The sequence below is a fragment of the Megascapheus bottae genome, chromosome 20 (genome assembly GCF_031878675.1).
Source record: "Megascapheus bottae isolate mThoBot1 chromosome 20, mThoBot2.hap1, whole genome shotgun sequence".
NCBI lineage: Eukaryota > Metazoa > Chordata > Mammalia > Rodentia > Geomyidae > Megascapheus > Megascapheus bottae.
Genome location: NC_143528.1, coordinates 14,617,536 through 14,644,868, shown reverse-complemented (window position 1 = coordinate 14,644,868; position 27,333 = coordinate 14,617,536). Strand labels below are relative to the sequence as shown.

The following is a 27,333-nucleotide window of genomic DNA, read 5'->3' as shown; positions in this document are numbered from 1 at the left end:
AAACATCCCCTCCCTTTCATTTGAGTGTTTTTAGAAGTTTGCAACCTTTTCCTTGGGAGTCGTAAGGAAATTCTTTGCTATTTTGTGGGTTTTGGTGGGCTGCTTTTTCTGTCTCTCGAGGGAAAGACTTAACATAAACTCCTCCTGTTCAGGGTTCTCTTAAGTGGCTGTCAATAACTGGACTAAGGTTAGGAGAGCGCACCAATCTATCTTCCAGTTTAAGCAAGTTCCCTGTGACAGGGATACAGGATGGTAGTTTAGGCATTAGGCCCTCCACTGGGATAAAGAAGCACACTGTGAAGACCCAGCCTATCACCTACAGCCATGTCCTTGTGAACTCGGTCAGAAGAGTGCTGAACTTATTTCCACTGTCTAGAAGGAGTCCTCAAAGCCAAGTTAGAGTTTTGATGTGAACACTCAATCGCAAATGTACACACATACAAATACTGTGTAACTAATAAATGTTTCACACATTTGGAATTCACAAAACATAAGTAAGTAAAATGAAAATCATTTTTTGGTGACTGCTGGTACTGAGTTGAACTCAGACTCTCACACTTACTCAACTTCTGTGCTCACAGATGGCATCCTACCACCTGAACCTCAGCTTCTTTGTTTTTTTTTTTTTTCAATTTATTTTGTATTGTTGGGATAATGTATAGAGGGTTTACAGTTACATTTGTCAGATGTTAGGTGCATTACTTCTCACACAATTATACCCCTTCTCATGTCTTTGTCTCCATTTCTGTCCCCCACCCCCTCCCAATCATCTTGTTAAGCCCCTTCCCTTTCCTATTTCAAATAAACAAATAAACCTATATACAATATATTAGGTAACAAAGTCAGATACAGTAAAAATATGAGATTAACCAAAGGGCAACAAAGGAGAAGAAAAATAACATAGTACATTAAGAACAACAATCACTCAAAATAAAGCTCTTGTTCCATATCCTAGAGATCCATTCATTTATTTTCATCTTATATGACCTTTTGTAATCTAAGTTTTGAGCTATTGTAATCCTCTGCTAGGAGAGTCCTAGATGTGTACTAATTATTACAAATGAGGGAAACCATTGAGCCTATGTTCCTTTGGGTCTGGTTTACTTCACTTAATATGATTGTTTCCAAGTCTTTCCATTTCCTCATAAATGGTGCGATGTCATTCTTCTGATGGCGGCATAGAATTCCATTGTGTATAAATGCCACATCGTGTTGATCCACTCATCAACCGAGGGGCAACTGGGTTGGTTCCATATCTTCGCTATGGTAAATAGTGCTGCAGTGCACATTGTTGTGCTAATGGCTTTAGTGTGTCATTGTTTCTGGACTTTGGGGTAAATGCCAAGGAGTGGGATTGCTGGGTAATAGGGGTACATTTTGCTGAGTCTCTAAGATGTTGTTTCACATGAGCCACCATTTCCTGGTGACATCGACATTTCTTAAAGTCCCTGCAATACAAATAAAATGCATGCAAGGATTTTGAAAAAAATTTCAAGCATGAAACCAGGTAAAATTCTCATTATGAAAGTGCTTTGAATCTACTGCCTGACAAATGTAACTGTAACGCCTCCATACATTTTTGTACAGAATCATAAAGTGTGTAGCTTTTGGCAGTTGATTCTTATTACTCATAAAGTCTCTGATATTCATCTAGTATGACTACTAGTATTTCATTCACTTCACTGATGATCCTGCAGTCTGGATGTATCAATTTTATTTTACTTAAGCAAGTGAGGATAATTTCCATTGCTACCAGTTTTGGAACTATAGAAAAAGAAACACTCATGGTTGTTTTTTTGTGTATATATGAGCTATTGTTTTTCTAAAACAAATATATAGGACCTGTATTGCTAATAGGACAAATATGTATATCTAATATAATTCTAGAAACCTATAAAACTTTTCCTAGAGTGCTGTCATGTTCCACTGCCACAAACATGGATCTTTTAGATGTTTCATCTTATTTTTAGCTCTTCATGATGTCTATAGTTTCATTTTATGGTAATAAGTGTGTCATGGAATTTCATCATTTCAATTCATGATGCTGAATGCTTTTCCATGTGTTTATCTGCTTCCCATAAATCCTGTTTTAATGATGCATCTTTTCAACTCTTTGATCCTTTTAATAAGCCAAATTATTTTCTTGCTTTTGAACTTCAAGTACTCTTTATATATTCTAAACACAAATCATTTATCACAATTGTTAATTGCACATGTTCTCTGACAAGATAGTTTCTCTTCTTGGCTTCAGAAAAGCAGTTTTTCATTTCATAAAGTCCAATTTATCAATTTTATTTCTGCCTGAAAACACACTACTTCCTTTAGCAATTCTAGAAAAACAAGCCTAGTGTAAATAAGTTTTATTTGGTTTTCTTTATTTGCAAATATTCTTATTTCATATTCATTTCTGAAGTAGCTTTTGATTGGATATAAGACTGCGCATTGACAGTCTGATTTCCCTAGTAAAGAAATATATTTTATTTCTATAGTTTCTGATAAGAAATCTGGTCATTCAAATTTGTTTCTGCATTGTTAATTCATGCATTCTTCTTGCAGGTTTAACTTTTTGTTTTTAGTTTTTAGAAAATTGATTCTGATGTCTATTAGTGTGAATTTCTTTCAATTTATAGTATTTGGATTTTGTGAGACTTTTTTTTTGTCAATTCTTGGGCTTGAGCTCAGGGCCTTTCTTGGACTTTCTCAAGGCTAGAGCCCTACCACTTTAGCCTCAGCACCTCTTCCGGCTTTTTTTTTTTTTTTTCTATGCACGTGGTACCAAGGAATCAAACCTGGGTCTTCGTGCATGCTAGGCAAGCACTCTCACTAGGCCAAACTCCCAGCCCTTGTGAGACTTTTGAGTCATGAATTTATGTTTCTGTAATTTTCAATGGTCTCGATCTTTTATTTAAAGTTGTTCTTTTTTATTAACAAGCATGAGGACTGGTATGTTTGTTTGTGTGGATGCATGTTCTTATTTGCCTTTTATAATATGCTACTTGTTTTTTGGTTTTTTTTTTTACCAGTCCTGAGGCTTGAACTCAGGGCCGGGGCACTGTTCTTGGGCTTTCTAAAGGCTAGTCCTCTATCCCTTGAGCCACAGCACCACTTCTGGCTTTTTCTGTGTATGTGGTACAGAGGAATCAAACCCAGGACTTCATGCATGCTAGGCTAGCACTCTAACACTAGGCCACACTCCTGGCCCCAGTGTAATCTCCTATTCTTATTCTGATACTCCAGTCCTGACTCTTTCTGATTATCTGAAGATGCAAATGTTAGGATCTTTCTTTGTTGTGTTTTATATATCAGTTTTATTTTTTTCTTATTTTTAGTAGTACAGAGCTAGTGGGGAAGATGTTCTACTATTTGAACACATTCCTTTTGTTCATTTTCATTACTTTTCTGGCAGTCCTGTGTTTTTGTAGTTAAGACTTAACTAGAATCCTCATCTATGCATTGCCTAGGCAGCGATTTGGCTGCAGGCCACTAGTCCAGGCTTGCATTTTGAGATGGAATTTCCTTATTTCTTTTCCCTAAGTTGGCCACAACCAGTATCCTTTCAATCTCTGTTTCCAGAGTAGCTGGGATGCCAGCTGTGAGCCATCACCTCACCTGGTCATTCATTATCTCCTTTTAATTGAAGAAACAAGATATGGATGTGCTTATGCCTTCTTACCCAGAACCACATTCTCAGTTTATATTTTTAAGTTCTACTGTGTCCTGTTAGAGAATTCTTTAACTTTTATAACCCAAGTTTGCAGAAAGATAATTTTCTTTAGTAATCTATTTTTCATCTCATAATACCTAACAGCATAAGACTCATGCCTCAGAAATGTTTAAAATTATTGCTTTAAAATAAAATGATTAGTTTAATAACATTATATAACTATAGATATCTTTTTGGTTTAACTGTTGGGGACTGAAGAACATGGAAATCATGTGAAACTATCATTTTGATCTATAAGTAGGAAACTAATGTTGCCCCAATGTTAGCATTTAATCATTTCAGCCACATGGGTAGACTTGCCTGGGACCCGCATGGCATCTTTTGAGATTAGAACATAAATATTAATATTTTAAATTGTTAATCACTTTAGCTTTGATTTTCATTTAACACTCTTAATGCACAACCTTCACTTGACTCACATAATACTTTGTTTGTGCAACTTTTTACATATAGACACAGAGACAGGGCTCATGCATTTTAACATGAAGGAGGAAAGTGGGATTGCAAAATCTTTCCTTGTGAGTCAATCTATCCAAGACTACTGTACAAACATGTAAACAGTAGATTTTCTAGAAGGTCCAGTATTTTTGTCCATTTTATGAAGTCACACACAGAAAGACATATGAGTAGATATCATCTACCTGAGTAACTCTTCTTTATTTACAGTTTAAAAATTACTGAATGACTTTTCTTGTCCTACTCACCTAAAATAGACCTTGATTTCTTTTAACAAGCCTCACAAACATCTGCACTATTGATTTTGTTTGTAATGATTTTTCTAGAAGAGTCACAGTTTGACTCAGACCAATTTGTGGCTATCAGTGATCATTCCAGAAAAGATGACATAAGGCATTATTGTATGTAATTTTTGTTCACCATGAGGTTTTCTTAGTGCCTATGTATCTGTGAATACAGATGGTCTCACTAGATAACATAGTACCAGGCAATAAAAAAAAATCACAGTTTCTTTCTTAGATTTGCATGTCTGATTTTCAAAGGCCTTTTATTATTCTTTTTCTTTATTAATTTCTTTTGCTCTTTCTTTTTTTTGTTAGTATTGGGCCTGGCACTGTCCCTGAACTCTTCCGCTCAAGGCTAGAGAGCCACTGAGCTGTTTAATTTGGAGAATGTGTTGCCAACATTTCTCCACCTCAGATTTTCTGACTGTAAAAGAAAAATTGTATCAGAACTTACCTCAGAAATGTTTGGTTGCAATTTAAGTGGTTGAAATCTATTGTGTGTGTGTGTGTGTGTGTGTGTGTGTGTGTGTGCTTGTGTTCATTGGAATGCTAGCTATAGAAATCTACCATACTTATGTAACTATAAACCCTCTGTATATCTTTACAATAAAATAAAATTTAGAAAGATAATTTAAAAGAAACTAAAACAAAACCAAAAACTGTACATGGAAAAATTATCTAGAATATTAATTAAAAAGAAAATTACTGTTATTGCTTGTAAGAATCACAACCTTTAGGTGGAATAACTTGTTTGGTCACTAAATTCTTTGTGTTATTTTGGCTTTGCACACTGAAATATTGCTTATTAGACAAAGCCTTTTGAAATTGCCCCATGAGGGAAAATAACTGCACTCAGCTGAAAAGTAATGAGTTAATTTTCAATAGTTGGACAGTAATATGTCACTAAAAAATTATTTCGGAATAGTTGGCATGACTGCAGGGAAGTTTTCATAATCTCATTTGAACTGTGTGATAAGTCTGTCAGATAACTTGGTCATCTGTTACACAAGGTGAATAGGGTTTAAGTGGAATACTGCATTTGTTCGGGCATTATTTTTGCTGCTCATAAATTACAGAAAGACAATCTAGAAAAGAGAGGCCATGGGTGAGAAATAAATCTCATGTTGGCTTTATGCCTAGGACTAATGAAGGGAAAGAAAGTGGGCCAAAATGAACAATAATTCAGAAGGGGCAAATGTATGTCCTTAATTCATTTCATTCATATAGTTCATAACCCTGAGGTAGCAGAACTTGTGACTAAAGTGGTGTTTGTCAAGTTCACAATGAGGTGTCACCTTAGGAACGTGGTACATCAGAAAAACAGGAAGAAACTAAATTACACACAGGTGGGTACCCATAGTCACACAAGCACAAATACGTACACACTGATGCAGAAAGCCCCTTCTTGTTAGTGGTACAGGCTGCTTTAGCTACAGACAATTTGTCTTTTACTAGCATATTGACCCAAGAGTCACCTCACTATTCATGGTGGATCTGATTGCACTTTGCTTTTGTGAGACATGATATTAAAAAATAAATGCACACTGGGGCCAGAAATGTGGCCTAGTGTAGAGTGCTTGCCTATCATGCAAGAATCCCTGGGTTAGATTCTTCAATACCACAAACACAGAAAAAGCCAGAAGCAGTGTTGTGGCTCAAGTGGTAGAGTGCTTGAGAAAGCCCAAGCATAGAGCCCAGGCACTGAGTTCAAGCCCCAGGAGCACATCAGTGAGAATGTTCTCAAGTAAATTTTTCTATGGAGTGAAAAAAATTAAAAGAGCACTAGCAACAAATAGTATTTACCAACTCATTTAATTCACTCAATTTACAGATTTTCCACAAGGCACTGTTTTTCCCCACTGCTAACAGCTTTCACTTGACTGGGAAAATCCCATGGTTTTTCCATAACCCAATGCTTGCAACATTTTGGGAAATAAAATAATCCAAGCGTATATTTGCAAGAATGAAAACCAAGTTAAGAGCTGTAACCATAGTTCTGTGAAAGAAAGTTAATGTAATTTTTACTGAAATAGGAAAGTAAACATTGTAGTAAATAATTTTAGTAGATCATTTTTTTAATTTTCCTTACTCTGTGGAAAATATCTATAATGTTTTACTAGATAGATAGATAGATATCTACCTATCTCTGATCTATCTATCACACTTTATGTTTCCTTTTTTGTAATTTGCATGGACTCATATTCTTGATTAGATATTGTATAATGTCAGGCATCTAGAGGAGTCAGAACATTACATTGAAAATCACACTTTACTAGTATGTGTGTTTGCCAAACATGATCTCTGCTTTCTAACTTCAATTTCCTTACAAAATGAGCAATAAATAATTCACATTGTTCAATAACAAATATATTCATTACCTTACATATGTAACTATAACCCCTTATATATCACCTTGACAATTAAATAACATTAAACTTAAATAAATAAATAATCCTTGTCTTTCCTCTTGTACAGATACAATGAAATTATGCTGAGTTTTATCCTCATCCTGGTTATTATCTTTGTATCCTCCATGGATTCATGGCTGCCAAAATACCTCCTTAATGGATACTGATTTTTCTTTTCAGAGTTTATTCCTAGGCAAATTTCCCATTTTCTACACTATCCTTTTAAATTTAGATTTGTGTTACTTTATCAGTATGCAAAGTTTTACAATATCTACTGCTGTTTTCTCCACATCACCTGTTATACTTTGTACATCAAAAATTGTCATTTTTGGAAGTGGTGCTGTGGCTCAAGGGGTAGAGTGGTAGCCTTGAGCTGAAGAGCTCAGGGGCAGTGCCCAGCCCAAGTTCAAGCCCCATGACTGACAAAAAATAATTGTCATTTTCAGGCAAACTTTAGTGTATAGGTAGACAAACAAGTGAGAGATGGGTATCTATTGCCTAGTCAAAGCCTTTGTTAGTAATTTAAATTTCAGTGGAGTGGTAGAAGGCCTTGGAATAAGAGCATCATACCTCAAGTTGTTAATTTCTTGATTCGTTAACCTTGGGAAACTGACCTTCCCTGCTCTGCATTTCTCTATGGTTGCCTATTAGATGGGTTGCTACCCACAGCTACTTCTTAAGTATTGCAAAATTGAAAAGATGCCAATTAAAACACTGGTAGGAACTTGGTAAGGTCTTAATCAGTTACCCATTGCTGCTGTTAATTGGACACAAGTGAAGATCTCGAGTTGCGTGTTGAATGCTTTGTCCACTCCTTGCATCATATGGACTATTCTATAACTGCAGTGCTCCAAAACTTTTCCACACACACTCTTCAGTCCAACTATACCTGCTTTTATTGAACTCATATTTCATGCAAAGTGGACTACTTTCTGGAGGCATTTATTCTTGTTTTCCCTTCAGTAATCTACATAATCCCCTAGAATGGTCTTTCTACTTCTTAATTCTAGTTTGCCATTCATAGCTAGTATAACCTGAACTGTCACTTTCTGAGAGTGTCTTCTCGATCTGAAAAAAAAATGGCACGTGGGGGGCACAAATCACCAGCATAATTTTCTTGACTTCTTTCTTCAGAACATTTGTCACAATCAATATGAAATAATCATCCTTTGTTGTTTACTAACTTTCTGAGGTATTTAAATTTATACACTTCTAGCACTTAACACAGTGTCCCAATAAATAAATATGTATGATAGATAAAAAGGATAAATAGCCAAACCATTTGATTGTCTCCAACATTAAATTTTAATTTGATAAAATGTAGCATTTCAAAATGTCAAAGGACCATGCTTAGAATACATTAATTACAAATGCCAAAAGAGATAATATGTGACAAAGCACCTTTTTATATCTGGTTACACTATGCACATTTAAAACATTGTGTCTATTAGGATCCAATTAGTTTTATTTGGGATCTTTAAAAATTCCTGTAAAATGCAGACCCCCTCAAAAAACATGAAATCTGAAGATAAGCTCCCAAAAAGCTGTCTGCATGCATGTTTATTTTTAGAATATATGCTAATTGTTCGGAATGTTTTCCTAACACATCTTATGGGAAGTTTATTGGCTAACTGTTAAATAATTTGTCTGTAGTCTAAATTAATCTAGAATAAAATGATCCATCTTATTCTAGGCATAGCTTTGAACAGGTTTTCATTAACATCTGGTTATCTCCCAACTCAGCTTTCTCATTATCAAAGCCAGTAAATGCTGAGGTTGAGATTATTCTCTAAGGGTCTTTATGAGAAAGTTGACCAGGTCTGCTGATTGCATCGCTTTCCAAATGTTGCCCCAATATCCTTTGGCAATCGATGCATGACTAACATTCAAGATCCTATTAAGAGCATAGAATTTGGAATCTGTTATAGGCTGTGCCTCACTCCTAGTGGAATCTTGTTAATTAATTTGCTAAGAAACCTTTTATGTAAGGGACCTATTTAAAATATTCATTCTTCCTTGGAATTCAGTATAAGTAAAAAAGTGTCTTTGCATATAAACTTGTATATTTCCTCTGATTAGTCATGAAGTCTGTAAAGTTTTTTCCATTTATTCTTTTATCTTTAGTTATAATTTTAAGGATTATAAAATATGTCCTAATTTTCCATAGATATTTCTTTTGGTAAGTCACAACTTTTTAGCTTATTTCTCTTTTTTATCTTTTACTTTGGGTTACCCACAAGGTTATTCCTATTTCTTAGCTGTATATTACTCAACCTAACATGTAGCAAAAGACATTACAGAGCCATTCTGACACAGTAGATGGGGGCATGATCTTTCCCTTAAATTTCTTGCTAATTAAGGGAAGGAGAAGTGGCATCTTGTAAGTACAGGAGCTCTAGTCTAATCTAAAGCCAGGCAGTGGTGACTGCATCCTAAATGATTCTACTAAGTACCCCGAAGGTGGCTTAGCTATTTGTCTGTGCCTCTGAATCTTTCCATATTAAATTTCTGAAATGCTGCTGTGGGTATTATGTGAAATCCCGTATATGAACAACCAGCAGGAGAGATCTTTCAAAGATGGATTATTAGTAATAGTGTTTTTGCTTTTAGCAAACACATCAGTAGACTCTGCATACCATCTCTCCTTAGTAAAAAAAAATGGGTAATTTTGCTCCTTCAAGAACACACTGTGTAAAATTAAAATCTAATTCAAAGGAACCAATAAACAAACAGAGCTCTAGAATCTTTTCTCTTATATGTACTCTATGTGAAGCATTTAAATATAAGCATGGAATAGTCTGACTAACCAAGTCTGGTGAAGGAGAAAAATGTGATATAAATTTTTACTTTGTAGCATAATATTTCCTTTTAGGCTCCTCCAAGCAGTGCCCACACTGTGCCATGGATGGGAAGAGTCTTCCTTTATACTCCTCCCACTGAGTTGTCCCTGGACTTTCCTTGAGGTGGGCTTCTGTGATGTTCCTCTGCCATCCATTCTTTCTCCACAGGTTCCCTCTTTGCTGAGCCGACCTCTTCATTTTTAATATAATATACACACCGGTTTCTCAGTGACAAAATCATTTTCCAAGGTTTCAATACCTTTGAATGGGAACTTCTGCCAGTAAGATGAGTGATGTTTTGGAATAAGGGTTATTTTATGTTTCATTGTGTTACTGTTCACTTTCTAAATTGAATTCTTAGTATAAGAGATGTAAGTAGAAAACTATGACCTCCAAATTAATTTATGAAGACATAATGTTAAAATTAAGCAGATTTAGCTACTATAGTACTGTCCAAAATGCTTAACAAGCAATGTACAAGGAGGTGCTAGATTATGCTAAATTACTAATTCAACAACTATTTTTTGAGGACTCGTTACGTTAGAGGCATGGCTCTATGTCACATTATTTTGGCATTGAGTAAGACACATAAAGTTGACAATTTTATGTCTTGGCTTGTGGTATTAATGATGAAGAGGAAGGATTAGAAAATAAATATATAACCTACTATATACAATAAATAAATTGAAATACTATTAATGATGAAAAATGAAAATAAAAAATGATATAGTATTTATGGAAAGTTCTTTTGCTGAGAAGACAGAAGCTTTCAAGTACTCGAGGCAGAATGATAGAGAAATTGAAGATCAGGTGAGAAGAACAAGAGGGGAAGGGCTTGGCACACTCACATTGCTAGTCAGCAATCATCAGAGTGAGAAAATACACAAACATAAGGAGGAAGATTTATTTGGGCTCATGATTTCAGTCTGTAGTTGCCTGGTTTTACTGCTTTGATTCTGTGGCACCACAATACATCATGGTGGGAACATGTGGGAGAGAAAGTAGGTTCACCTGATGGTAGCTAATATCAAAGATAATGAAGAGAAGGAGTGCTTAGGATCTCACTACCCTTTTACCATACCATCTGATGACCTAACTTTCTGTTCTGAGGTAGCACCTTGTAGTTTCATCACTTCCAATAGCCCCAGAAGCTGTAACTAGAATCTCTGAAGGAAAATTAATATCCAAACCAGAGTCATTATCATTATATTGCCTGAAATCTATTTCCCTAAACTTTGCAAAAAAGGTATTGTTTTAAGAATATTTGTGCTATACTGTATAGCTTTACTTAGTTCTGTATGTCTGTCTCTCAGTCCCTCCCTGGTTTCTTCCATCCCCTGTGAGGTTCATGACAGTCCCTATTAGGTAAGGTCCCTATTACCAAGGTTCTTAAGAAAAAACCAAATGAAATATGGGGTAAATGTAATACTCCATAGCTGCTGATTTCTATTCACTTTCTCATATGGATACTCATTGTAGGAACGATGGTGCAAAGACCTAGTGTCAAGGTGAATGTTTGCATTTCTTCCCACGCTTAGTTGCCCTCAGGCATATCTCTAATTTGTTTGGGTTGTAATCACTTAATGTGTTTATTTATAGCAGATTTTATATTACTAATAGCAGAGAAAAAGATATGCAAAACTTATGAACGCATAAGCAAGTATCGTAATAACTGTGTTAGTAAATACAAAGGATATCCGCTATAACAAAATAACCACAGAACACAAAACCACTATCAATTATTAACATAGACATTAAACAAAATCCCAGGTTATTTGACTTGGATGTGTTTTGTTGTTAATTTTATTTTTTTACTGAGTATTAGTGGTAGGCCAGGTATTGTAGCTCCTGCCAAAATTGTAGGCAGAGATTTGATGGCATGCATTTCCAGTCCATCCTGGGTTAAAAAAAATAGTGAAACTTCTTCTCCAAAAACAAATCTAGGTGCTGGTGGCTAATGCCTGCAATCCTAGTTAACTAGGAGGTTGAGATCTGAGGACAATGATTTGAAGACAGTTGGGGCAAGAAAATCCATGAGAAATTTACCTCCAATTAACTACCAAAAAATCAATAGTGCCATTGTGGCTCAAAGTGGGAGAGTATAAGCCTTGAACAAAACTGCTCAGGGACAATGCTCAAGTCCTTAGTACTAGCTCCAAAATTGACCAAAAACAGAAAACAAAACATAACAAAAACAAACAAAAAAACAGAAAACAGTACTCAAGCCTTGAGCTGTGGTGCTATACTTTTGTAATACAAACCATGTATGCAGAAAAGGTATAAGGATTTTGATTGCATCTGCTCCAGGTAAAAAGATCTAGAGCTTATGGGATAAACAACTGGGTATTGTTCAAGTGGATGAGTGTGTTTGCAGAGGAGATACAATGCTCTGAGTTCAAACTTCAGTTCTGTCAGGAAAAAAAAGTATTAATTTTCCAATTTGTTCTGGAGGAAAATGTTAAGTGAACTTTTCTTAGTGACTCATTCCCCACAATTTCAAAGACTTAAAGTTAAAAATGAGTATATTTTAGATGTGACAGAAAATTATCTGTCAAAACAAATACTTTCATGTAACTTATAAAGAACCTCTTTAGAAGATTTCTGTCTAGAAAATGTAAGCTTAAATGTGCAGTGGTAACAAGTCTCACATTTTTTGTTTCTATTCTTATAGGTAACTATAGGTTAAATAAGATTAGGCTTAAGTAATTTGTTTTCATCCTTAACTGCCACAGAATTCATAGGGGGATTTTGACAGGAAAATTAGTCAAATAGAAGATAAGTGAACAAAATGGAAATTGAATGGCCAGTGTTAAAAAGAAAAATTGTAAAATGACTAAGCATTTTTAAGAGAATGCATGTTTACCATTATGAAGCAACATTGTATAGAAGAATAGTCCTTCCCAAAATCATTCATGTATATCTAAGTCATAAACTGAATGCTCCCAAATTTGACATGAAGCTGAATATTGCAAATGTTTTGTACACAAGTATACATATTACTAAATATAATAGTTTTCACTGTCCTTGACAATGTTTTAGTTTATTTTGTAAAACATTTCTGGGAGACACAGAGCCTGATTTCTCTTGATGTTATATGTCTTCCATTGAATGGATTTATGGTTGTGTATTTGGTTCATTTCCAATTAAATAGTAAATAGATAATTACACAAACAATGCCATCCTGAAATTGTATATACAAGTTCTCTCCTATTGCTTGCTGCTTACATTTTGCCTCTAATGTTATCTGTCCCAATCTGTGTAGAAGGAAGCTAAGGGAAGCACAGAACTGGATAGGAAACGCTGAATTCCTTTGGGTTATTGTAACCAAATACCACAGATTGAATGGTCTAAAAACAACAACACATGTTCTTTATAGTCCTAGAGACTGGAGAGCCCATGAGCAAATTGCCAGTGTATTCAGTATCTGGTAAAGTGTTCACTTTCTGATTCAAGGCATTGCAATGTATCATTTTCTGGCTTAAAATTATGAAGTACTTCATCTATGTCTTCTACATAATCTGTGTGTGTGTGTGTGTGTGTGTGTGTGTGTGTGTGTGTGTGTGTATGGATGGATGTGTGCCCCAGCTTAAATTCAGATTCTGGGTGCTGTCTTCTTTTGCTCAAGACTAGTTCTCTACCACTTGGGCCCTGTCGTGTTTTGTGATTAATTGGAAATAAATGTCCCACAGACTTTCCTGCCTAGGCTGGGTTCAAATGGCAATTCTTAGATCTCAGTTCCCTGAGTAGTTAAGATTATAGGTGTGATTCACTGGTCCCCACTTTTTTTCTTTTTTCTTTTTTTCTCTCTTATGTGTCAGCACATTTGAACTCAGAGACTAGAAATCTAGTTTCGTCTCTTTGCTCATGGCAGGTACTCTATCACTTGAACCATACCTCTATTCTAGCATTTCAGAAGTTAGTAGAACATGAAGTCTCACAGACATTTCTGCTTGGACTGGTTTTGACTCTTGATTCTCCAGATCTCAATTTCTTCAGTTCTTAGGATTACAGGCATGTATCAGTGGTACCTGGTAAAAACATAGTTTATGTGTTGTACCATGAAAGTCATTTACCATATTTTTTAGCCACTTCCCCTCCCCACAGAGGTTCTCCACCACACAAAAAATGAATTTCTCTTTGGAGCTTTATTGTCTCTCCTTTTGTGAGTAATAGTCAGCTTTCAACACTTTATAGGATTTCCCCCATATCATAAACATTTTAGCTTAACTATCATTGCATAACAGAGATCTTAATCTCACAGTCTTCACCATATAATTTTAATTGTATGGTATTGCTCACTTTATAAATTTTTTACTTTAATGGAAAACACTCTATGTTACTATGTTGCATTCTTTTGCATTACATCTGGACTGTCATCTTTATTCTATCCCACAGGCTTTATCTCCTAAATAATTTCATTTAACTGTTCTTCTTGTGTGATTGTTGAATCAACCTTAGAGCATTGAGCATACAGGGAAAGCATTTTATGTCTGACCTGTCTCCCAATTCTAGGTGTCTTTGAAAACAGAAAATAACACTCTGTATTTTCTTTTTCCTTTCAGGGGATGTGAAGATGTAAATCATCCTTCTGTGATTTTCTAATGCATCATGCTACTGTCTGTGCTTTCTTTTCTTTGTCCTCATATTTTCTGGTTGAATTGTAAAGTATATCTGTATTGACTTCTGCAATGGTTCAGGTTTTGAAGGAATTTCTATTCCTTTAGTAATATCTCTCAATGTAGTAAACATTTAGCCATGCAAATTATTATTAAAAGCAACAAATATTCACCATGTATGCCTCTTTCCAAACCACTAAAAGGGTCTGTAGGGTATTTTAATCCCTTTCTATGTACAACCCCCACCCCATCATCTACTTATTATCCTACCATTTAACTTGTCTCCCCCCCATTTCTAGCTAGTCTTTTTTCTAGAAGTTTTCAGCTGGAACACTTGATATTTTAGTTCTATATTGTCTGTATGCTTGCATTATTAAACATTATTTGAGCACTGTGAGGGACAATCAACGGTAGAGTCTGGGTGGGGCCTCAGGTCAATTCTTAGCGAGCATATAAAATGAACTCCTCTGGATTGAAAAGTGCTTGGTCTGTGCATGTATGAAATATCTTTACTTTGGCTTTGCTCTAGAATGATTTTTTAGATGAATTTAACATTGCATTCTTTTTCCTCCATACCTTGAAAATATTGTTGCATTTATGTTTTAGTTTTATTATTGCCATTGAGAAGTCAGCTTCAGGCTAATTTGCAATCCTTTGTAGGTAATCTGTCTTTCCCTTCTGGTAAATTTTAAGAATTAAAAAAAAATCTATGATGACTTGCAGTGTACAATGTTTGCTGAAGTTTTTATTTATATTTATGTGCCATTCAGTTCTTGGAGGAAACATTTGATTTGAGAGCTGTATTTTTTTTCTATTCTGAAAAACCCAGTTCTGTTCTTGTTAAGTACAAATCCCCTGCTATTTTCTCTCCTCTCATTGAAGAGAAGTAACCATTCACTCATTTACCATATATCACAACTGAACTTTTCACAGGTTTGTACCTTTACCTGTTTATTGATTTGGGGTGCATACATAATTACTATATTTCTTCTATCTTCAATTGGGGCTAGTTTGGAACTTATTTTTTTAACTACTTTATTAAATGATTACTATTGATATTTCATATTCCTAAGCAAATATGTATTTCTTCTTAAGATATATTTTTATTATCTCATATAGCACTCAATATGCTACTTCATAAATACAATGTATCTCAATCCATATCATCCCTTTTATGTTTCTCCTCCATTCCCTTCAACCCCATTATAATCCCCTCAATTATCTTAGTATCATAGAATATTCATCAGACATTATGAGTGCACTAAACTCCACTTCTTTGCTTCATTTTTCTGGCCCTATCCCTTGACCTCTCTGCCACACCTCAAGTATTAGCTTTCTAGCATTCATTTGGATAGACTGCCAGTTAATTGTTCTAAGGCATTACATGAGATGTATCCTCCCCTAAATAAATACATACAGTGAATGTGTGCATGCCTGCACGTGTGTGTGTGTGTGTGTGTGTGTGTGTGTGTGTGTGCTTCTTGACTTACATCAGGGTTGTATCCCAGCAAACCTATCATAAATTGAAACTATTGTGGGTGGAAAAAAAGAAGAGATTAAACTACTGAAGTTTATTTTCTCATACTTCCCAGCCTTAAGACTCAGAGATCCGGGCATAAGGTGTTTTTCTGAGGTGTCCTTACAGCCCATTTTGGCTAAATGCAACATTTTCTTTTTTGGTTTATTGGTTATTGGCTACAAATACTATTAGAGAAGAAGCCAGACTATAGCCCAGGAAAAAGAGGCAACATGGAAAACTGGAGCTTTGCTTCAGAGAAGACCATAATGGAAAGTCAGTGGGTAATGGGGAGAATCAATGTGTCCCTCAGCACTTCTGTGTGGATTATCCATCTTGGGCCTACGTCTCCTGGCAACAAATGGGACCCTTGTGAAAAGAAAGAGTTAATGTAGCTTTAGAAAACACCCAATTTATTTGCAGGGACTGTTTTATCACTTACAGATTTTGGTGAACCACAGCACATACTTTTGACAATAGTACCAACAATAAAAAAAATACTCCCTAATTTCTCTTTTCTGTAGTTTGCTATCATAACTTGTTATTTTTCTATAGTTCATATATTAAGTTCTTTTGATGAAGAAACTCTTATTTGTGGAGGAGAATGGCAATTGTAAGTCTCTTTACACACTGTGAGTGTATTGGGTGAGTGAATCTTTATGGAAGTTCACAAACTTGACTGATGTAAGTAAGCAGAGAAAAATAGGCCAGCTTGAATCCAAGATTTTTTTTTCTTTTTTGTTTCAATCCAGGGGTTGAAGTCAGGGCTTGACCACTCTCCTTGGGCTTTCCTCAAGGCTAGTACTCTACCACTTGAGCCACAGCACCACTTCCAGCTTTTTTCTATGTATATGGTACTGAGGAATCGAACCCAGGTATTAGTGCAAGCTAGGCAAGCACTTTACCACTAGGCCAAACTCCTGACCCTGAATCCAAAATGTTTATTGACAATGACATACACACAGATGCCTTTATAGAATTAAGATAAAATTATTGTCGAATTGTGGAACCCTATTTGATCTTACTATACAATTTAGACTGACCTTGAACTTGAAATTATCCCACTTTAAACTTCCAAATGCTGGGACCACAGGCACTTACCACCAAAGGCATTTGTATAGTTTTAAGAAATAAATGTCATCTATTGATTCCTAGGCCAAAAACTCCTACGTGATTTTTTAAAATCAGAAAATATTAAAATACTGATTTGAAGTGTTTCTAGACTTTGAGCATATTGAGATGGCATAGTAAATTTTCAGGTAACTGTATTTTTCAGGTTTTAGGTTCTGCTTCCGCTTAGTGAATAACACAAAAATATCAATGAATTTCACCTTTCTTGATAACCCCCAATTCTGCATTTTTTTCCAGTCCTGGAGCTTGATCTCAGGACCTGGGCATTGTCCCTGAACTTCTTTTGCTCAAGTCTAGTGCTCTGCTACTTGAGCTACAGCAATACTTCTGGCTTTTTAATTTCTCTTTTATTAGTATTTTTATTGTAATTAATAAAAGGGTTACATAATACTTGCCAGATAGAAGGTGCATTACTTCACAAACTTTGATACCACTTCTCATGTTTTTGTCCCCATTTGCCTCCCCCCACCCCTTCCCCTCATCTTGTTTTCCCCCTTCCCAATCCTATTTCAAATAAACAAATAAACATATATACAATATACTAGATAACAAGTTAAGATATCTGTAACAATATGAGATAACCAAGGGACAACAAAAGAGATGAGAAATAACAGTACATTAAGAACAACAATCACACATTATATGGCTCTTGTTTTGATATTCTGGAGGTCCTTTCATTTAGTATCATCCTATATGGCCTTTTGTATCTAGGTTTTGAGCTACTGTAATCCTCTGCTAGGATAGTCCAAGGTTTATACTAATTATGACAAGTGAGGGAAACCATTGAGCCTATGTTTTTTGAGTGTGGCTTACTTCACTTAAAATAAGTTTTTTCCAAGTCTTTCCATTTCCTTACAAATGGGGTGATCTCATTTTTTCTGATAGCAGCATAGAATCCCATTGTGTATAAATACCACATCTTGTTGATCCACTCATCAACTGAGGGGCATCTGGGTTGGTTCCATATCTTTGCTATGGTAAATAGTGCTGCAGTGAACATCAATGTGCTAGTGGATTTAGTATGTTCTTGTTTCTGGACTATTGGGTAAATGCCAAGTAGTGGAATTGCTGGGTCACAGGGGAGCTCTATGTTTAATTTATAGTGGTTGAACGAGTTTGCACTCCAATCAGCAGTGTAGTAGTGCTCCCTTCTGGCCACATCCCCACCATTCATTTCATTTATGGCCAGAGATGTTGAACATTTCTTCATGTGTCTATAGGCCATTCTTATTTATTCTTCAGAGAAGACTCCCTTTAAGTCTTTGGCCCATCTTTTAATGGGATGGTTGTTTCTTTGGAGATTAGTTGTGGAGTAATTCAATTTTTTGAGCTGTTGATATACTTTAGATATGAGGCCTTTGTCTGTTGTATGGTTAGTGAAGATCTTCCTCACTCTGTGGCCTTTCTATTTAGCTTGCTAGCTATGTCCTTTGCCATACAGAAGCTCTGCTGCTTAAGGCAGTCCCATTTGTCTAAACTTTCTTTGATTTTTTGTTCATTTTTTTTATTTTGAAAACATTTTATTTCATATAAATTCTATATATGGTACAAATGTATTTTGAGTTTAAGCTTATCTACCAAACAGAAGGTTCTTAAGCTCTTCAAGCCCTCTCCCTTCAGAGGTAAATAAATAAGACACAAGTCATACAAGTCAGTGTATGTAGCACATACACAGAAAATGTGACAAGAACCACAATATTTGAGGTTTTGTAATTCAGTTTGTGTCAACTAAATCTCACTGCTCAGAGGAACACTATTATACTTACAAAAGAGCCCAAGGGGCAGCAGAGCAGCAGATACTTCAACCTTTAAGGACATAATGTCTAACTTTTTCCTGCATTTTTTTTTTTTGCCAGTCCTGGGTTTGGGCTCAGGGCCTGAGCCCTGTCCCTGGATTTTCTCAAGGCTAGAGCTCTACCACTTGAGCCTCAGCACTACTTCTGGCTTTTTGCTATGTATGTGGTACCGAGGAATCGAACCCGGGTCTTGGTGCATGATAGGCAGGCACTCTACCACTAGGCCAAACTCCCGGCTCCTTTTCCTGTATTTTTTGAAGAAGATATTCCATTTGTAAATTCAAGTTTGGTTTGCCCTTTTTTTCTTTTTGCTCAATATTTTGAACATTTCCATTTTTTCTTTTTGTACAAACTTTGGGCTTCTCTCTCTTGTTTTCTCTCAAATTCTTGTTTTTTAGCAGCATGCTTGGCTTGTATCTGTTCATGTTCTTCTTTTGCTTTTTGATTTGAGGTTTTCTTTTTACTTTTCTATGGAACAGTCACAGAATTTACTGTTTGGCTATCTTGCTCTGCTGGGGGAAGCTGACCAACTCATCCGTCCTCAGGCAAAGTCTGGTCAGTGTTAGAGTGTTCTTCAGGCAAAGGCTGATCAGCTGCTTCTTTTGACAAATGCTGGCCAACTCTTCTTCGTTGCTTCCTGAGCCTTTCTTCTTCAACTAGATAAAGATGCTTCAGATGACCTGGGTAGTGGTTTGTGATCTGGGATTACTGGGATGTTTCACCCTTCTTTTCTTTCCACTGCAATTTCCTGTAGTATTTCCGAATCTTCATTTTTCTTCTAAATGCAAAGCCTTGTCCCTCGACCATGCTCCCGACGAAGGCGGGCTAGTAGTTAGGCATCCAAGTCTTCTGCTTCCCATTCTCATTCTTGGTTCCCTCGCCATCTAGATGCCGCCCCAAGCCCTCAGTTTGGCACTTTCCCCCCAGACCTCTTGGTGCCATCCTACAACTTCCTAGACTGTCCGTTTCTGGGTTTTTATTAAATAAGTTTTGACCTGTGTCAAGGAGACCTAGTGTATCTACTAATCCTTCTTTTAAAGTTTTCAGACTATCTGCTTTTACCTCAAGGTCTTTGATCCATTTGGAGTTAAATCAGGTGCAGGGTGATGTTGGCTTTCTTCAGGTGCTTAACCAGTTCTGCCAGCACCACTTGTTGAAGAGGCTGTCTTTCTTCCATTCTATTTTTTTTTTTTGCCTTCCTTATCAAAGATTAGGTGGCCATAGGTCTGTGGGTTGATTTCTGAGTCTTCAGTTTTATTCCGCTGGTCCTCAGGCCTGTTCTTGTGCCAGTACCAAGCTGGTTTTGTTACTATCACTTCTGGCTTTTTCTGTGTATGTAGTATGGAGGAATCAAACCCTGAGATTGATGCATGCTAGGCAAGCACTCTACTATTAGGCCCCACTTCCAGCCCCAATTCTGCATATTTTTTAAAAAATAAATTCTTCCAAACTAAAATTAAAATAGCTGAAATTAAGCCTCTTTTAAACTGCATGCATCTTATTACTTTTTCATTCTGTAAAGGAATAGAGAGTAATATACAGGCATTTTCCACAGAATGCTATCCCATGCATGCATTTCTTGCCCATTATTCCTTACCAACGTGGTTCACTTTGTTATATTTGCTAACTATCGACACATGGTAAAATCATGGCTACTCCACAGTTCACATCAGCGAAGCTTCTTGGTAAGTGTTTGGCCAGATGTAGAATGATATATTTCCAATCAGGGTCCGATGCAGTGTTCAGTGTCACTCAATCTTCTATGCTCTAACCGTTCACCAAGTCTCTAACCACTTCATCACCATACTCAAAAACTCTTGTTAATATTTCTTCTCATCACAGTTTTCTTGCAAAGTTGATGTGTTATACCTTTTTGTATTCCCACAAACATTTGGTGTTGTCAGTGTTCTGGACTGTGAGTAATCTAATAAATGTTCAGTTATGTTTCATTGTTTGAATAACACAGACAATGCAAGATTTGGCACCTAGTTTCTTGTGCTTAACACCTCTGTGTCTTCTCTAATAAGGTACCTGTTAAGGCATAATTTTCAATAGTTCTTTGGTTGTTAGTCTTGAATTAAAAATTGGGAGGACATATTTTGGAAAGAGTCTTTTATTGGTTGGATTTTTATAAACACTTTCTTGCAGATTGGATTGACTCATTTTCTTGGCATTTTGGATAAAGAAATTTTTTAATTTAATGAGTTGACATTCATCTGTTATTTATTGTGTAGATAGTGTCTTGGATGTTATATCTTCAAATGAAATGGCAGATGGAAGACAAACTAGACTTTGTCCTCAATTACCTTCTAGGAGTTTTATAGTTTTGCATTTTAAATTTAGGTCTATCATCTATTCTAGTTTCATTTAGATGAAATATATAAGGTCTGTGTATAAGCTTATATTTTTTTCACATAAATGTCCAGTTCTTTGTTCCAGAAGCATTTGTTGAAAATATAATTGCTGAATTGTCTTTCCTATTATTCATATTCAAATATCATTTAGTCTATTTATGTAGGCTATATTACCATTTTATATTTTGTTCTATTGACCTATTATTTCATTCTTTCACTAATTACTAATAATCAGAATAACTGTAGTTTCCTTATGATACTCAGACTCAGATAGGATCCACCAACTTTGTTTTATTTCTTCAATACTGTGTTCCCTATCACTTTCATTTCCATTTCCACATATTTAGAATCAGTTTTTCAATATGTACAAAATGGTTTTCAGAGGTTGAGATTGTATGACATATAAAACCTGAAAAGAATTAGCATCTTGAGATTTCTTAATCTTACTTTCATAGAACACACTTATGATTCTCCATTTACATTTTGCTTTATTTATTAAACTAGAATTTTGCAACTTTTATCACAAAGTACTTGTGTATATTCTTGTAACTAAGTAACTTTTATTATTTTATGACAATAGAATATTAAATTTCAATTTCAAATTCCATTTGCTCATTGTATATAGGAAAACAATTTACTTTTGCATATTAACTTTGTACCTTGTAGTTTTGTTGAAACTGCTTCTTCATTTTTTGCAGATATATTTTTTGCCAACTTTTTTAGAATGCATGCATAAATGACACTTTCATCTGTAGAAAAAAAGACAGTGTTATTTCTTCTTTCCCAATTATGATTAAAAATATTTTTTTCTTATCTTATTGCTGGCTAGGGCTCTCAATCACTAAGCTGTCATAAAGGATTGGCAAGAGGGAGTATCTTTATCTTGTGCCTGTTCTTAGAGAGTAAGATTGTAGTTCTCTTGTTTATATTTCTCTTGTTTATATTTTCTGTCAATTCCTCTGTATTCTTCATTAAATCAAATAAATTTCCTTTCATGACTAGCTTATTTAATTTTGGCCACAAATAGGTGCTGGATTTTGTTAAATTCCTTTTCTATATCTCGCGACAAAATTTTGTGATTTTTTTTAAAGGGACTATGTGTAGAATCCATATGATTTTGAATGTTAAAGTAGCCTAAATACAGTGTTTAATCCCTTATAATTGTAGGGCATATTCCGCTAGTTGCCATATTCTTTTAGTAAGAGAGAGAGAGATTGTGTGTGGAGGGAGGGGGATGTTTATGAAAATTTCTGGTTTGGAACTCTTTTCCATAATAGCTTTGTTTTCTTTTAATTTGAGGGTATTACTGACCTCATTAAATAAATCAAAATTTTCCTACCTTTGCAAAGAGATTGTAGCAAGCTGCTTTTAGTTATTTATTTTTCTGAAAGTTTTTAATTGTGAAAAAATGGTAGTCTGTATTCTGTTTTACAAGAATACTCGCTATTAATGACAACTATTGATTAATGTGAGCCTTTCCAGATTGTTTATTTTTAATATAAACTTTCACAGAGTTATGTCTTTCATGAAACTGATTCATTAGATGTAGATTATAAAATTTGTGGGCTTTTAGTTGTTCATATCATTTTTTCATGTTTCTCTTAATTCTTATAACAACGCCCCTTTTCTCATTTCTGATATTAGTAATTTTTGCTATCTTTTTCATCAGTTGGCTTGTTTAGTATTATCAGTTTTATCAGATTTTTTCATAGAATCAGATTTCAGTTTCACTGATATTTTTCCTCCATTGATTTTTCTGTTTCATTTTTTATTGATTTCTTCTCAAATGCTTATTATTTCTTTTTTTCTGCTTACTATAGCCTTAACTTGGTCTTCTATTTCTAAAGTGGAACAGAATATTGACTTTTCATTTTTCTCCTTTTCTAATATGAACATTCATTGGTTTAAACTGTATTTTCAAGGAGTTCTAATTTTCATACACCATGTTTTAATTTTGTTAAAAAAGAGTTAAACATTTCTATGGCATATGTTATTTTGACAGGCATTAAGCTCCATGAATCTGTGGATTTTTCCCCTTTTATTGACTTTGTTGACTAACAGTGGATATTGCATAATAATCATTCATTAAGGTTTAAGAAGTACCTTTTATGCAATTATGCCATACCTCTATGTGTGTTATTTGTGAACTAGAAGAGAGTATATGTTCTGATGTTATTAGAAAAACTAGTCTATAAATATAATTTACATACAATTTGTTGATGGTGATTTTGAACCAACCATGGCATTAGTCTTTTTCTGCCTTTTGGATTTTTTCTTTTTCTTTTTCTTAAATTGTATTTTATTGTTAGGGTATTGTATAAAGGGGTTACAGTGACAGGTAGTGGATACATTACTCCTTTTTATTTTTCTTTTTTTAGTGGGTCATGGGGCTTGAACTTGGTCTAGGTGCTGTGCCTGAGCTCTACAGCTCAAGACTACCACCCAACTCTTGAGCCAACCCCCACTTCCCATTTTCTAGAGGTTTATTGGAGATAAGAGTCTCAGGTTCTTTTGTGACCAGGTTGGCTTTTTGAACCTTGATCCTCAGATCTCATCCTCCTGAGTAGCTAGGATTACAAGCCTGATCCACTGAGCCCAGTGTTACATTACTTCTTCTTTTTTTTTTTTCTGCTGTTCTCCAGGTTTATTCAGATTTGGACAATTAGGACAATTAAACATAAAACAGAGACAGTTCTATAGAGGGAGCTACAACAAAGCAGCATAATTGTGTGAAGGTTTATCAAATTAACATAAAAAGATTAAAAAGCTGATTTACATTTTAAAAACAAGATCAGGCAATATCTAAAATAGATAACACAACCCACTGAGAAAAGCTCTTTTCATCAATAAAAGAGTTACATTACTTCTTGAACACTGATACCCCTTCCCATGTTTTTGTCCCCCTTTCCCTCCCCTCACTCCTTCCCAATCATCGTGCTTTTCCATTCCCTTCCCTATTTCAAATAAACAAATAAATTTATATTCAATATATCAGGTAACAAAGTCAGATACATTAACACTAAAAACTATATGGGGAAAGAAAGAGAAAAGAAATAACTTCACAAAGAGGTAGAAGGGTGTTAAATTCTCCAAATATAATATTAATGTGTTTTCTATTGTAATTCCTTAACTTCTTTTTTCTGATGGAGTTTAGCATTCGGATATTAGGCACATGCTCACACTGTTTCTACATTTTGGTTCTCAAGGAGATTTTTATGATCAGATTTGTTCACATGGAGACTGCAGCAATCCATTAATTGTAGTTGAAATTTCTTACTGTGGCTCTGGTTCCTTGGACAGTTTCTACTTTCTACTTATGAGTCTCTGTTCTACGAGACTCAACATTTCCTTCCATACTTTTTTTAGTCTATGTGCATTGATTTATCCTGGGCTTTCTACTCTTCCACCAATCCAAGGAGAGTTATTGAGTTTTCAGTCTGATTACTTTGTTATATGTCATTAGGAAACCATGGTGAATTTCATATCCCTAAACACAGAACCAGACAATGATAACTCATACATTCTATTAATGATAAATCTGGCAGCAGTAGGATTTAACTCACAACTCTGATAAGACTGAAGGCTTAATCTAGCACCTAGGACTATTCAGACATGCTACCATACTAACTGAAAACTACAATAGGAAGAAAGAGAGAAAGTAATAAAATTTATTGGCATAGGCAAAAACTACATTAGTAGAATTCTAAGAGATCAGCAAAAAGGAGGGAAAACTGACAAATGGAGTTTCATCAAGTAAGAGAAATTACATATATCAAAGAGCATATTTACTTAACTAACATGACAGCCTATATAGAGAAGTACTTTGCTGGCTATGTATCTGACAAGGGCTTAATAACCAGAATATACAAGGAGCTCAAAAAATGAAAAAAATCAATAATTCAGTTAATAAATAGATAGTTAATTACTTTTCAGAAGAATAAGTAAAATGATTTTTAAAATACATGAAGAAATACTCAGTATTCCTAATCATAAAATAAACATTAATCAAATGTACGCTGAGATTCTCTCTTACCCCATCAAGAATAAAAATAACAAATTCAAGCAAGGAATCAGAGAAAAAGAAATTTATTATGTATTTGTGGGAATGTAAATTTGTAAAACTACTATGGAAGACAGCATGGTGATGCCTCCAAAACCTGAAAATAGGGGCTAGGATTTTAGCCTAGTGGTAGAATGCTTGCATAGTGTGCACAAAGACCTGGGTTAGATTCCTCTTTACCACATATGCAGAAAAACCTGTAAGTGGTGCAGTGGTTCAAGTGGTAGGGATCTAACCTTGATTAAGTCCAAGCACAGTGCTCAGGCCCTGAGTTTAAGCCCCGAGATTGGGAAAAAAAAAAACTAACTGAAAATATAAACAGGAATACTACTGTGGTTACTATTGAGCACTTATCCAAAAAGTTGTTCATGTCAGGCTGCAATAAAGATAACCATATTTGTGTTCACTACTAAATTATCTACCATATCCAAGTTATAGAAATTATCCAGATAAACTGGACAAAAACCTGAAATATATCTCCATATTTACATATGTATGTATGTATCTCTTTATCTATGTATGTAGAAAGAGAGCTGGCGATAGAGAATAGAATTTTATCCATTCATCAGGAAAAAATCAAACTATGTCATTTGCAGGGAAATGGACAGACCTGGAAAAATGTTGAATGAAATAAGTTAAACTCTGAGAGGCAAATTATATTTACTTTCATATGTGAAATGATACAACTTTTGTATATGAAAGTTGGATAGAAAATGTAAGCAGATAAAAACAGTGCTATATGAATATCTACGTGGGATGGGGGGGAGGGTAATGGGGACCAAGACATGTGGAAGGGTACCAATGTATGTGAATTAATGCACCTTCTATCTGGCAAATATCATGTAACCCTTTTATTAAATACAATAAAAAATATTAAAAAAAATAAATTTTAAAAAAGGAAGCACAATATGACTAGCATTTTGGCAATGTACATTAAAATTAGTTGTAATTTACGCAAGTATTTATGTTGTATATTGGGGGGCAAGCATCTTCTAAAATTAATATGTAAAAAATAAATTTTTTAAGTTGTTAAAAAAATGAATATCGACGTGATGAAACTCAATGAAGTATGGTATGCACAAGGATAGATTCCCAAAGTAAGATCCCTTTAATCAATCAACAGACAGTTAACAAAATAAATATCAGGAAGCTGAAGTATGTTTTGTGTGAGGAGGGCCCGATTTAGGGGGAGAGGGGAATATGACTGAAGGGAGGTATGACAGGCAAATATACCCATGATAATCAATTTATGTATGTGGAAATGAAACTAGAGAAATTAAGAGGATTTATGGGATTGGGATGGATTAAAGAGAGACAGAATGATGGTAGGTATGACACTGAACCAGGTACAGTTTGCTCATATATTGACATGTGAAATTGAAACTAGTTTGTACAGCTATTAGAAAAAAATAAATTAACCAGAAAAATGAAAGTGTGCATGACATTTTTTTTTTTTTTGCCAGTCCTGGGCTTGAGCTCAGGGCCTGAGCACTGTCCTTGGGCTTGCTCAAGGCTAGAGCTCTACCACTTGGGCCTCAGCACCACTTCTGGCTTTTTTCTATGCATGTGGTGCCGAGGAATCGAACCAAGGTCTTCGTGCATGCTAGGCAAGCACTTTAACCACTAGGCCAAACTCCCGGCCGTGCATGACATTTTGAAACCAAGGTAGTTTTATTTAAGCATAAACAGCAGGTTGTATTATGTTTAGGAATTATGTTGTTTATTAATGGTTTAAATTTATTTGAATAGCAAGTTTAGTGCCATATGGGATGATATGAAATAAAATTTTCATTTTAGTAAGTTGAACAAATAATTATTTTACAATTTTTAGTGCTACAATATTTGGATGCTAGCTTCCCGTATATCTATTCCGTTATGACTTTTAATTGCTTTGCTAGAAGCCAACAAAAGTCCTTTTTTGATGTTAGTATTGAGGATCAAATTCAGAATTTCACACTTGCTAGTCAGGCGCTCTACATTTGAACTTCAGACTTCTTTTCTGGTGGTTATTTTTGAGGTATGGTCTCACTTCAGTACCAGATTGGTCTGGGCTGCAGTCCCGCCTGAGTTTCTCTTTGCTGCTGGGGTTGACAGGCACCTACACTTTATCAAATAATTGTTTTTCCCATTAAAGTTGGGCTACCGTGC

General features: G+C 35.1%; 1 pseudogene; it reads right to left on the bottom strand.

The window, feature by feature from the left end:
• Positions 1 to 148: 148 nt before the first annotated feature.
• Positions 149 to 19,713, bottom strand: LOC150049198 (thyroid transcription factor 1-associated protein 26 pseudogene; annotated as a pseudogene).
• Between the last annotated feature and the right edge of the window lie 7,620 nt (positions 19,714 to 27,333).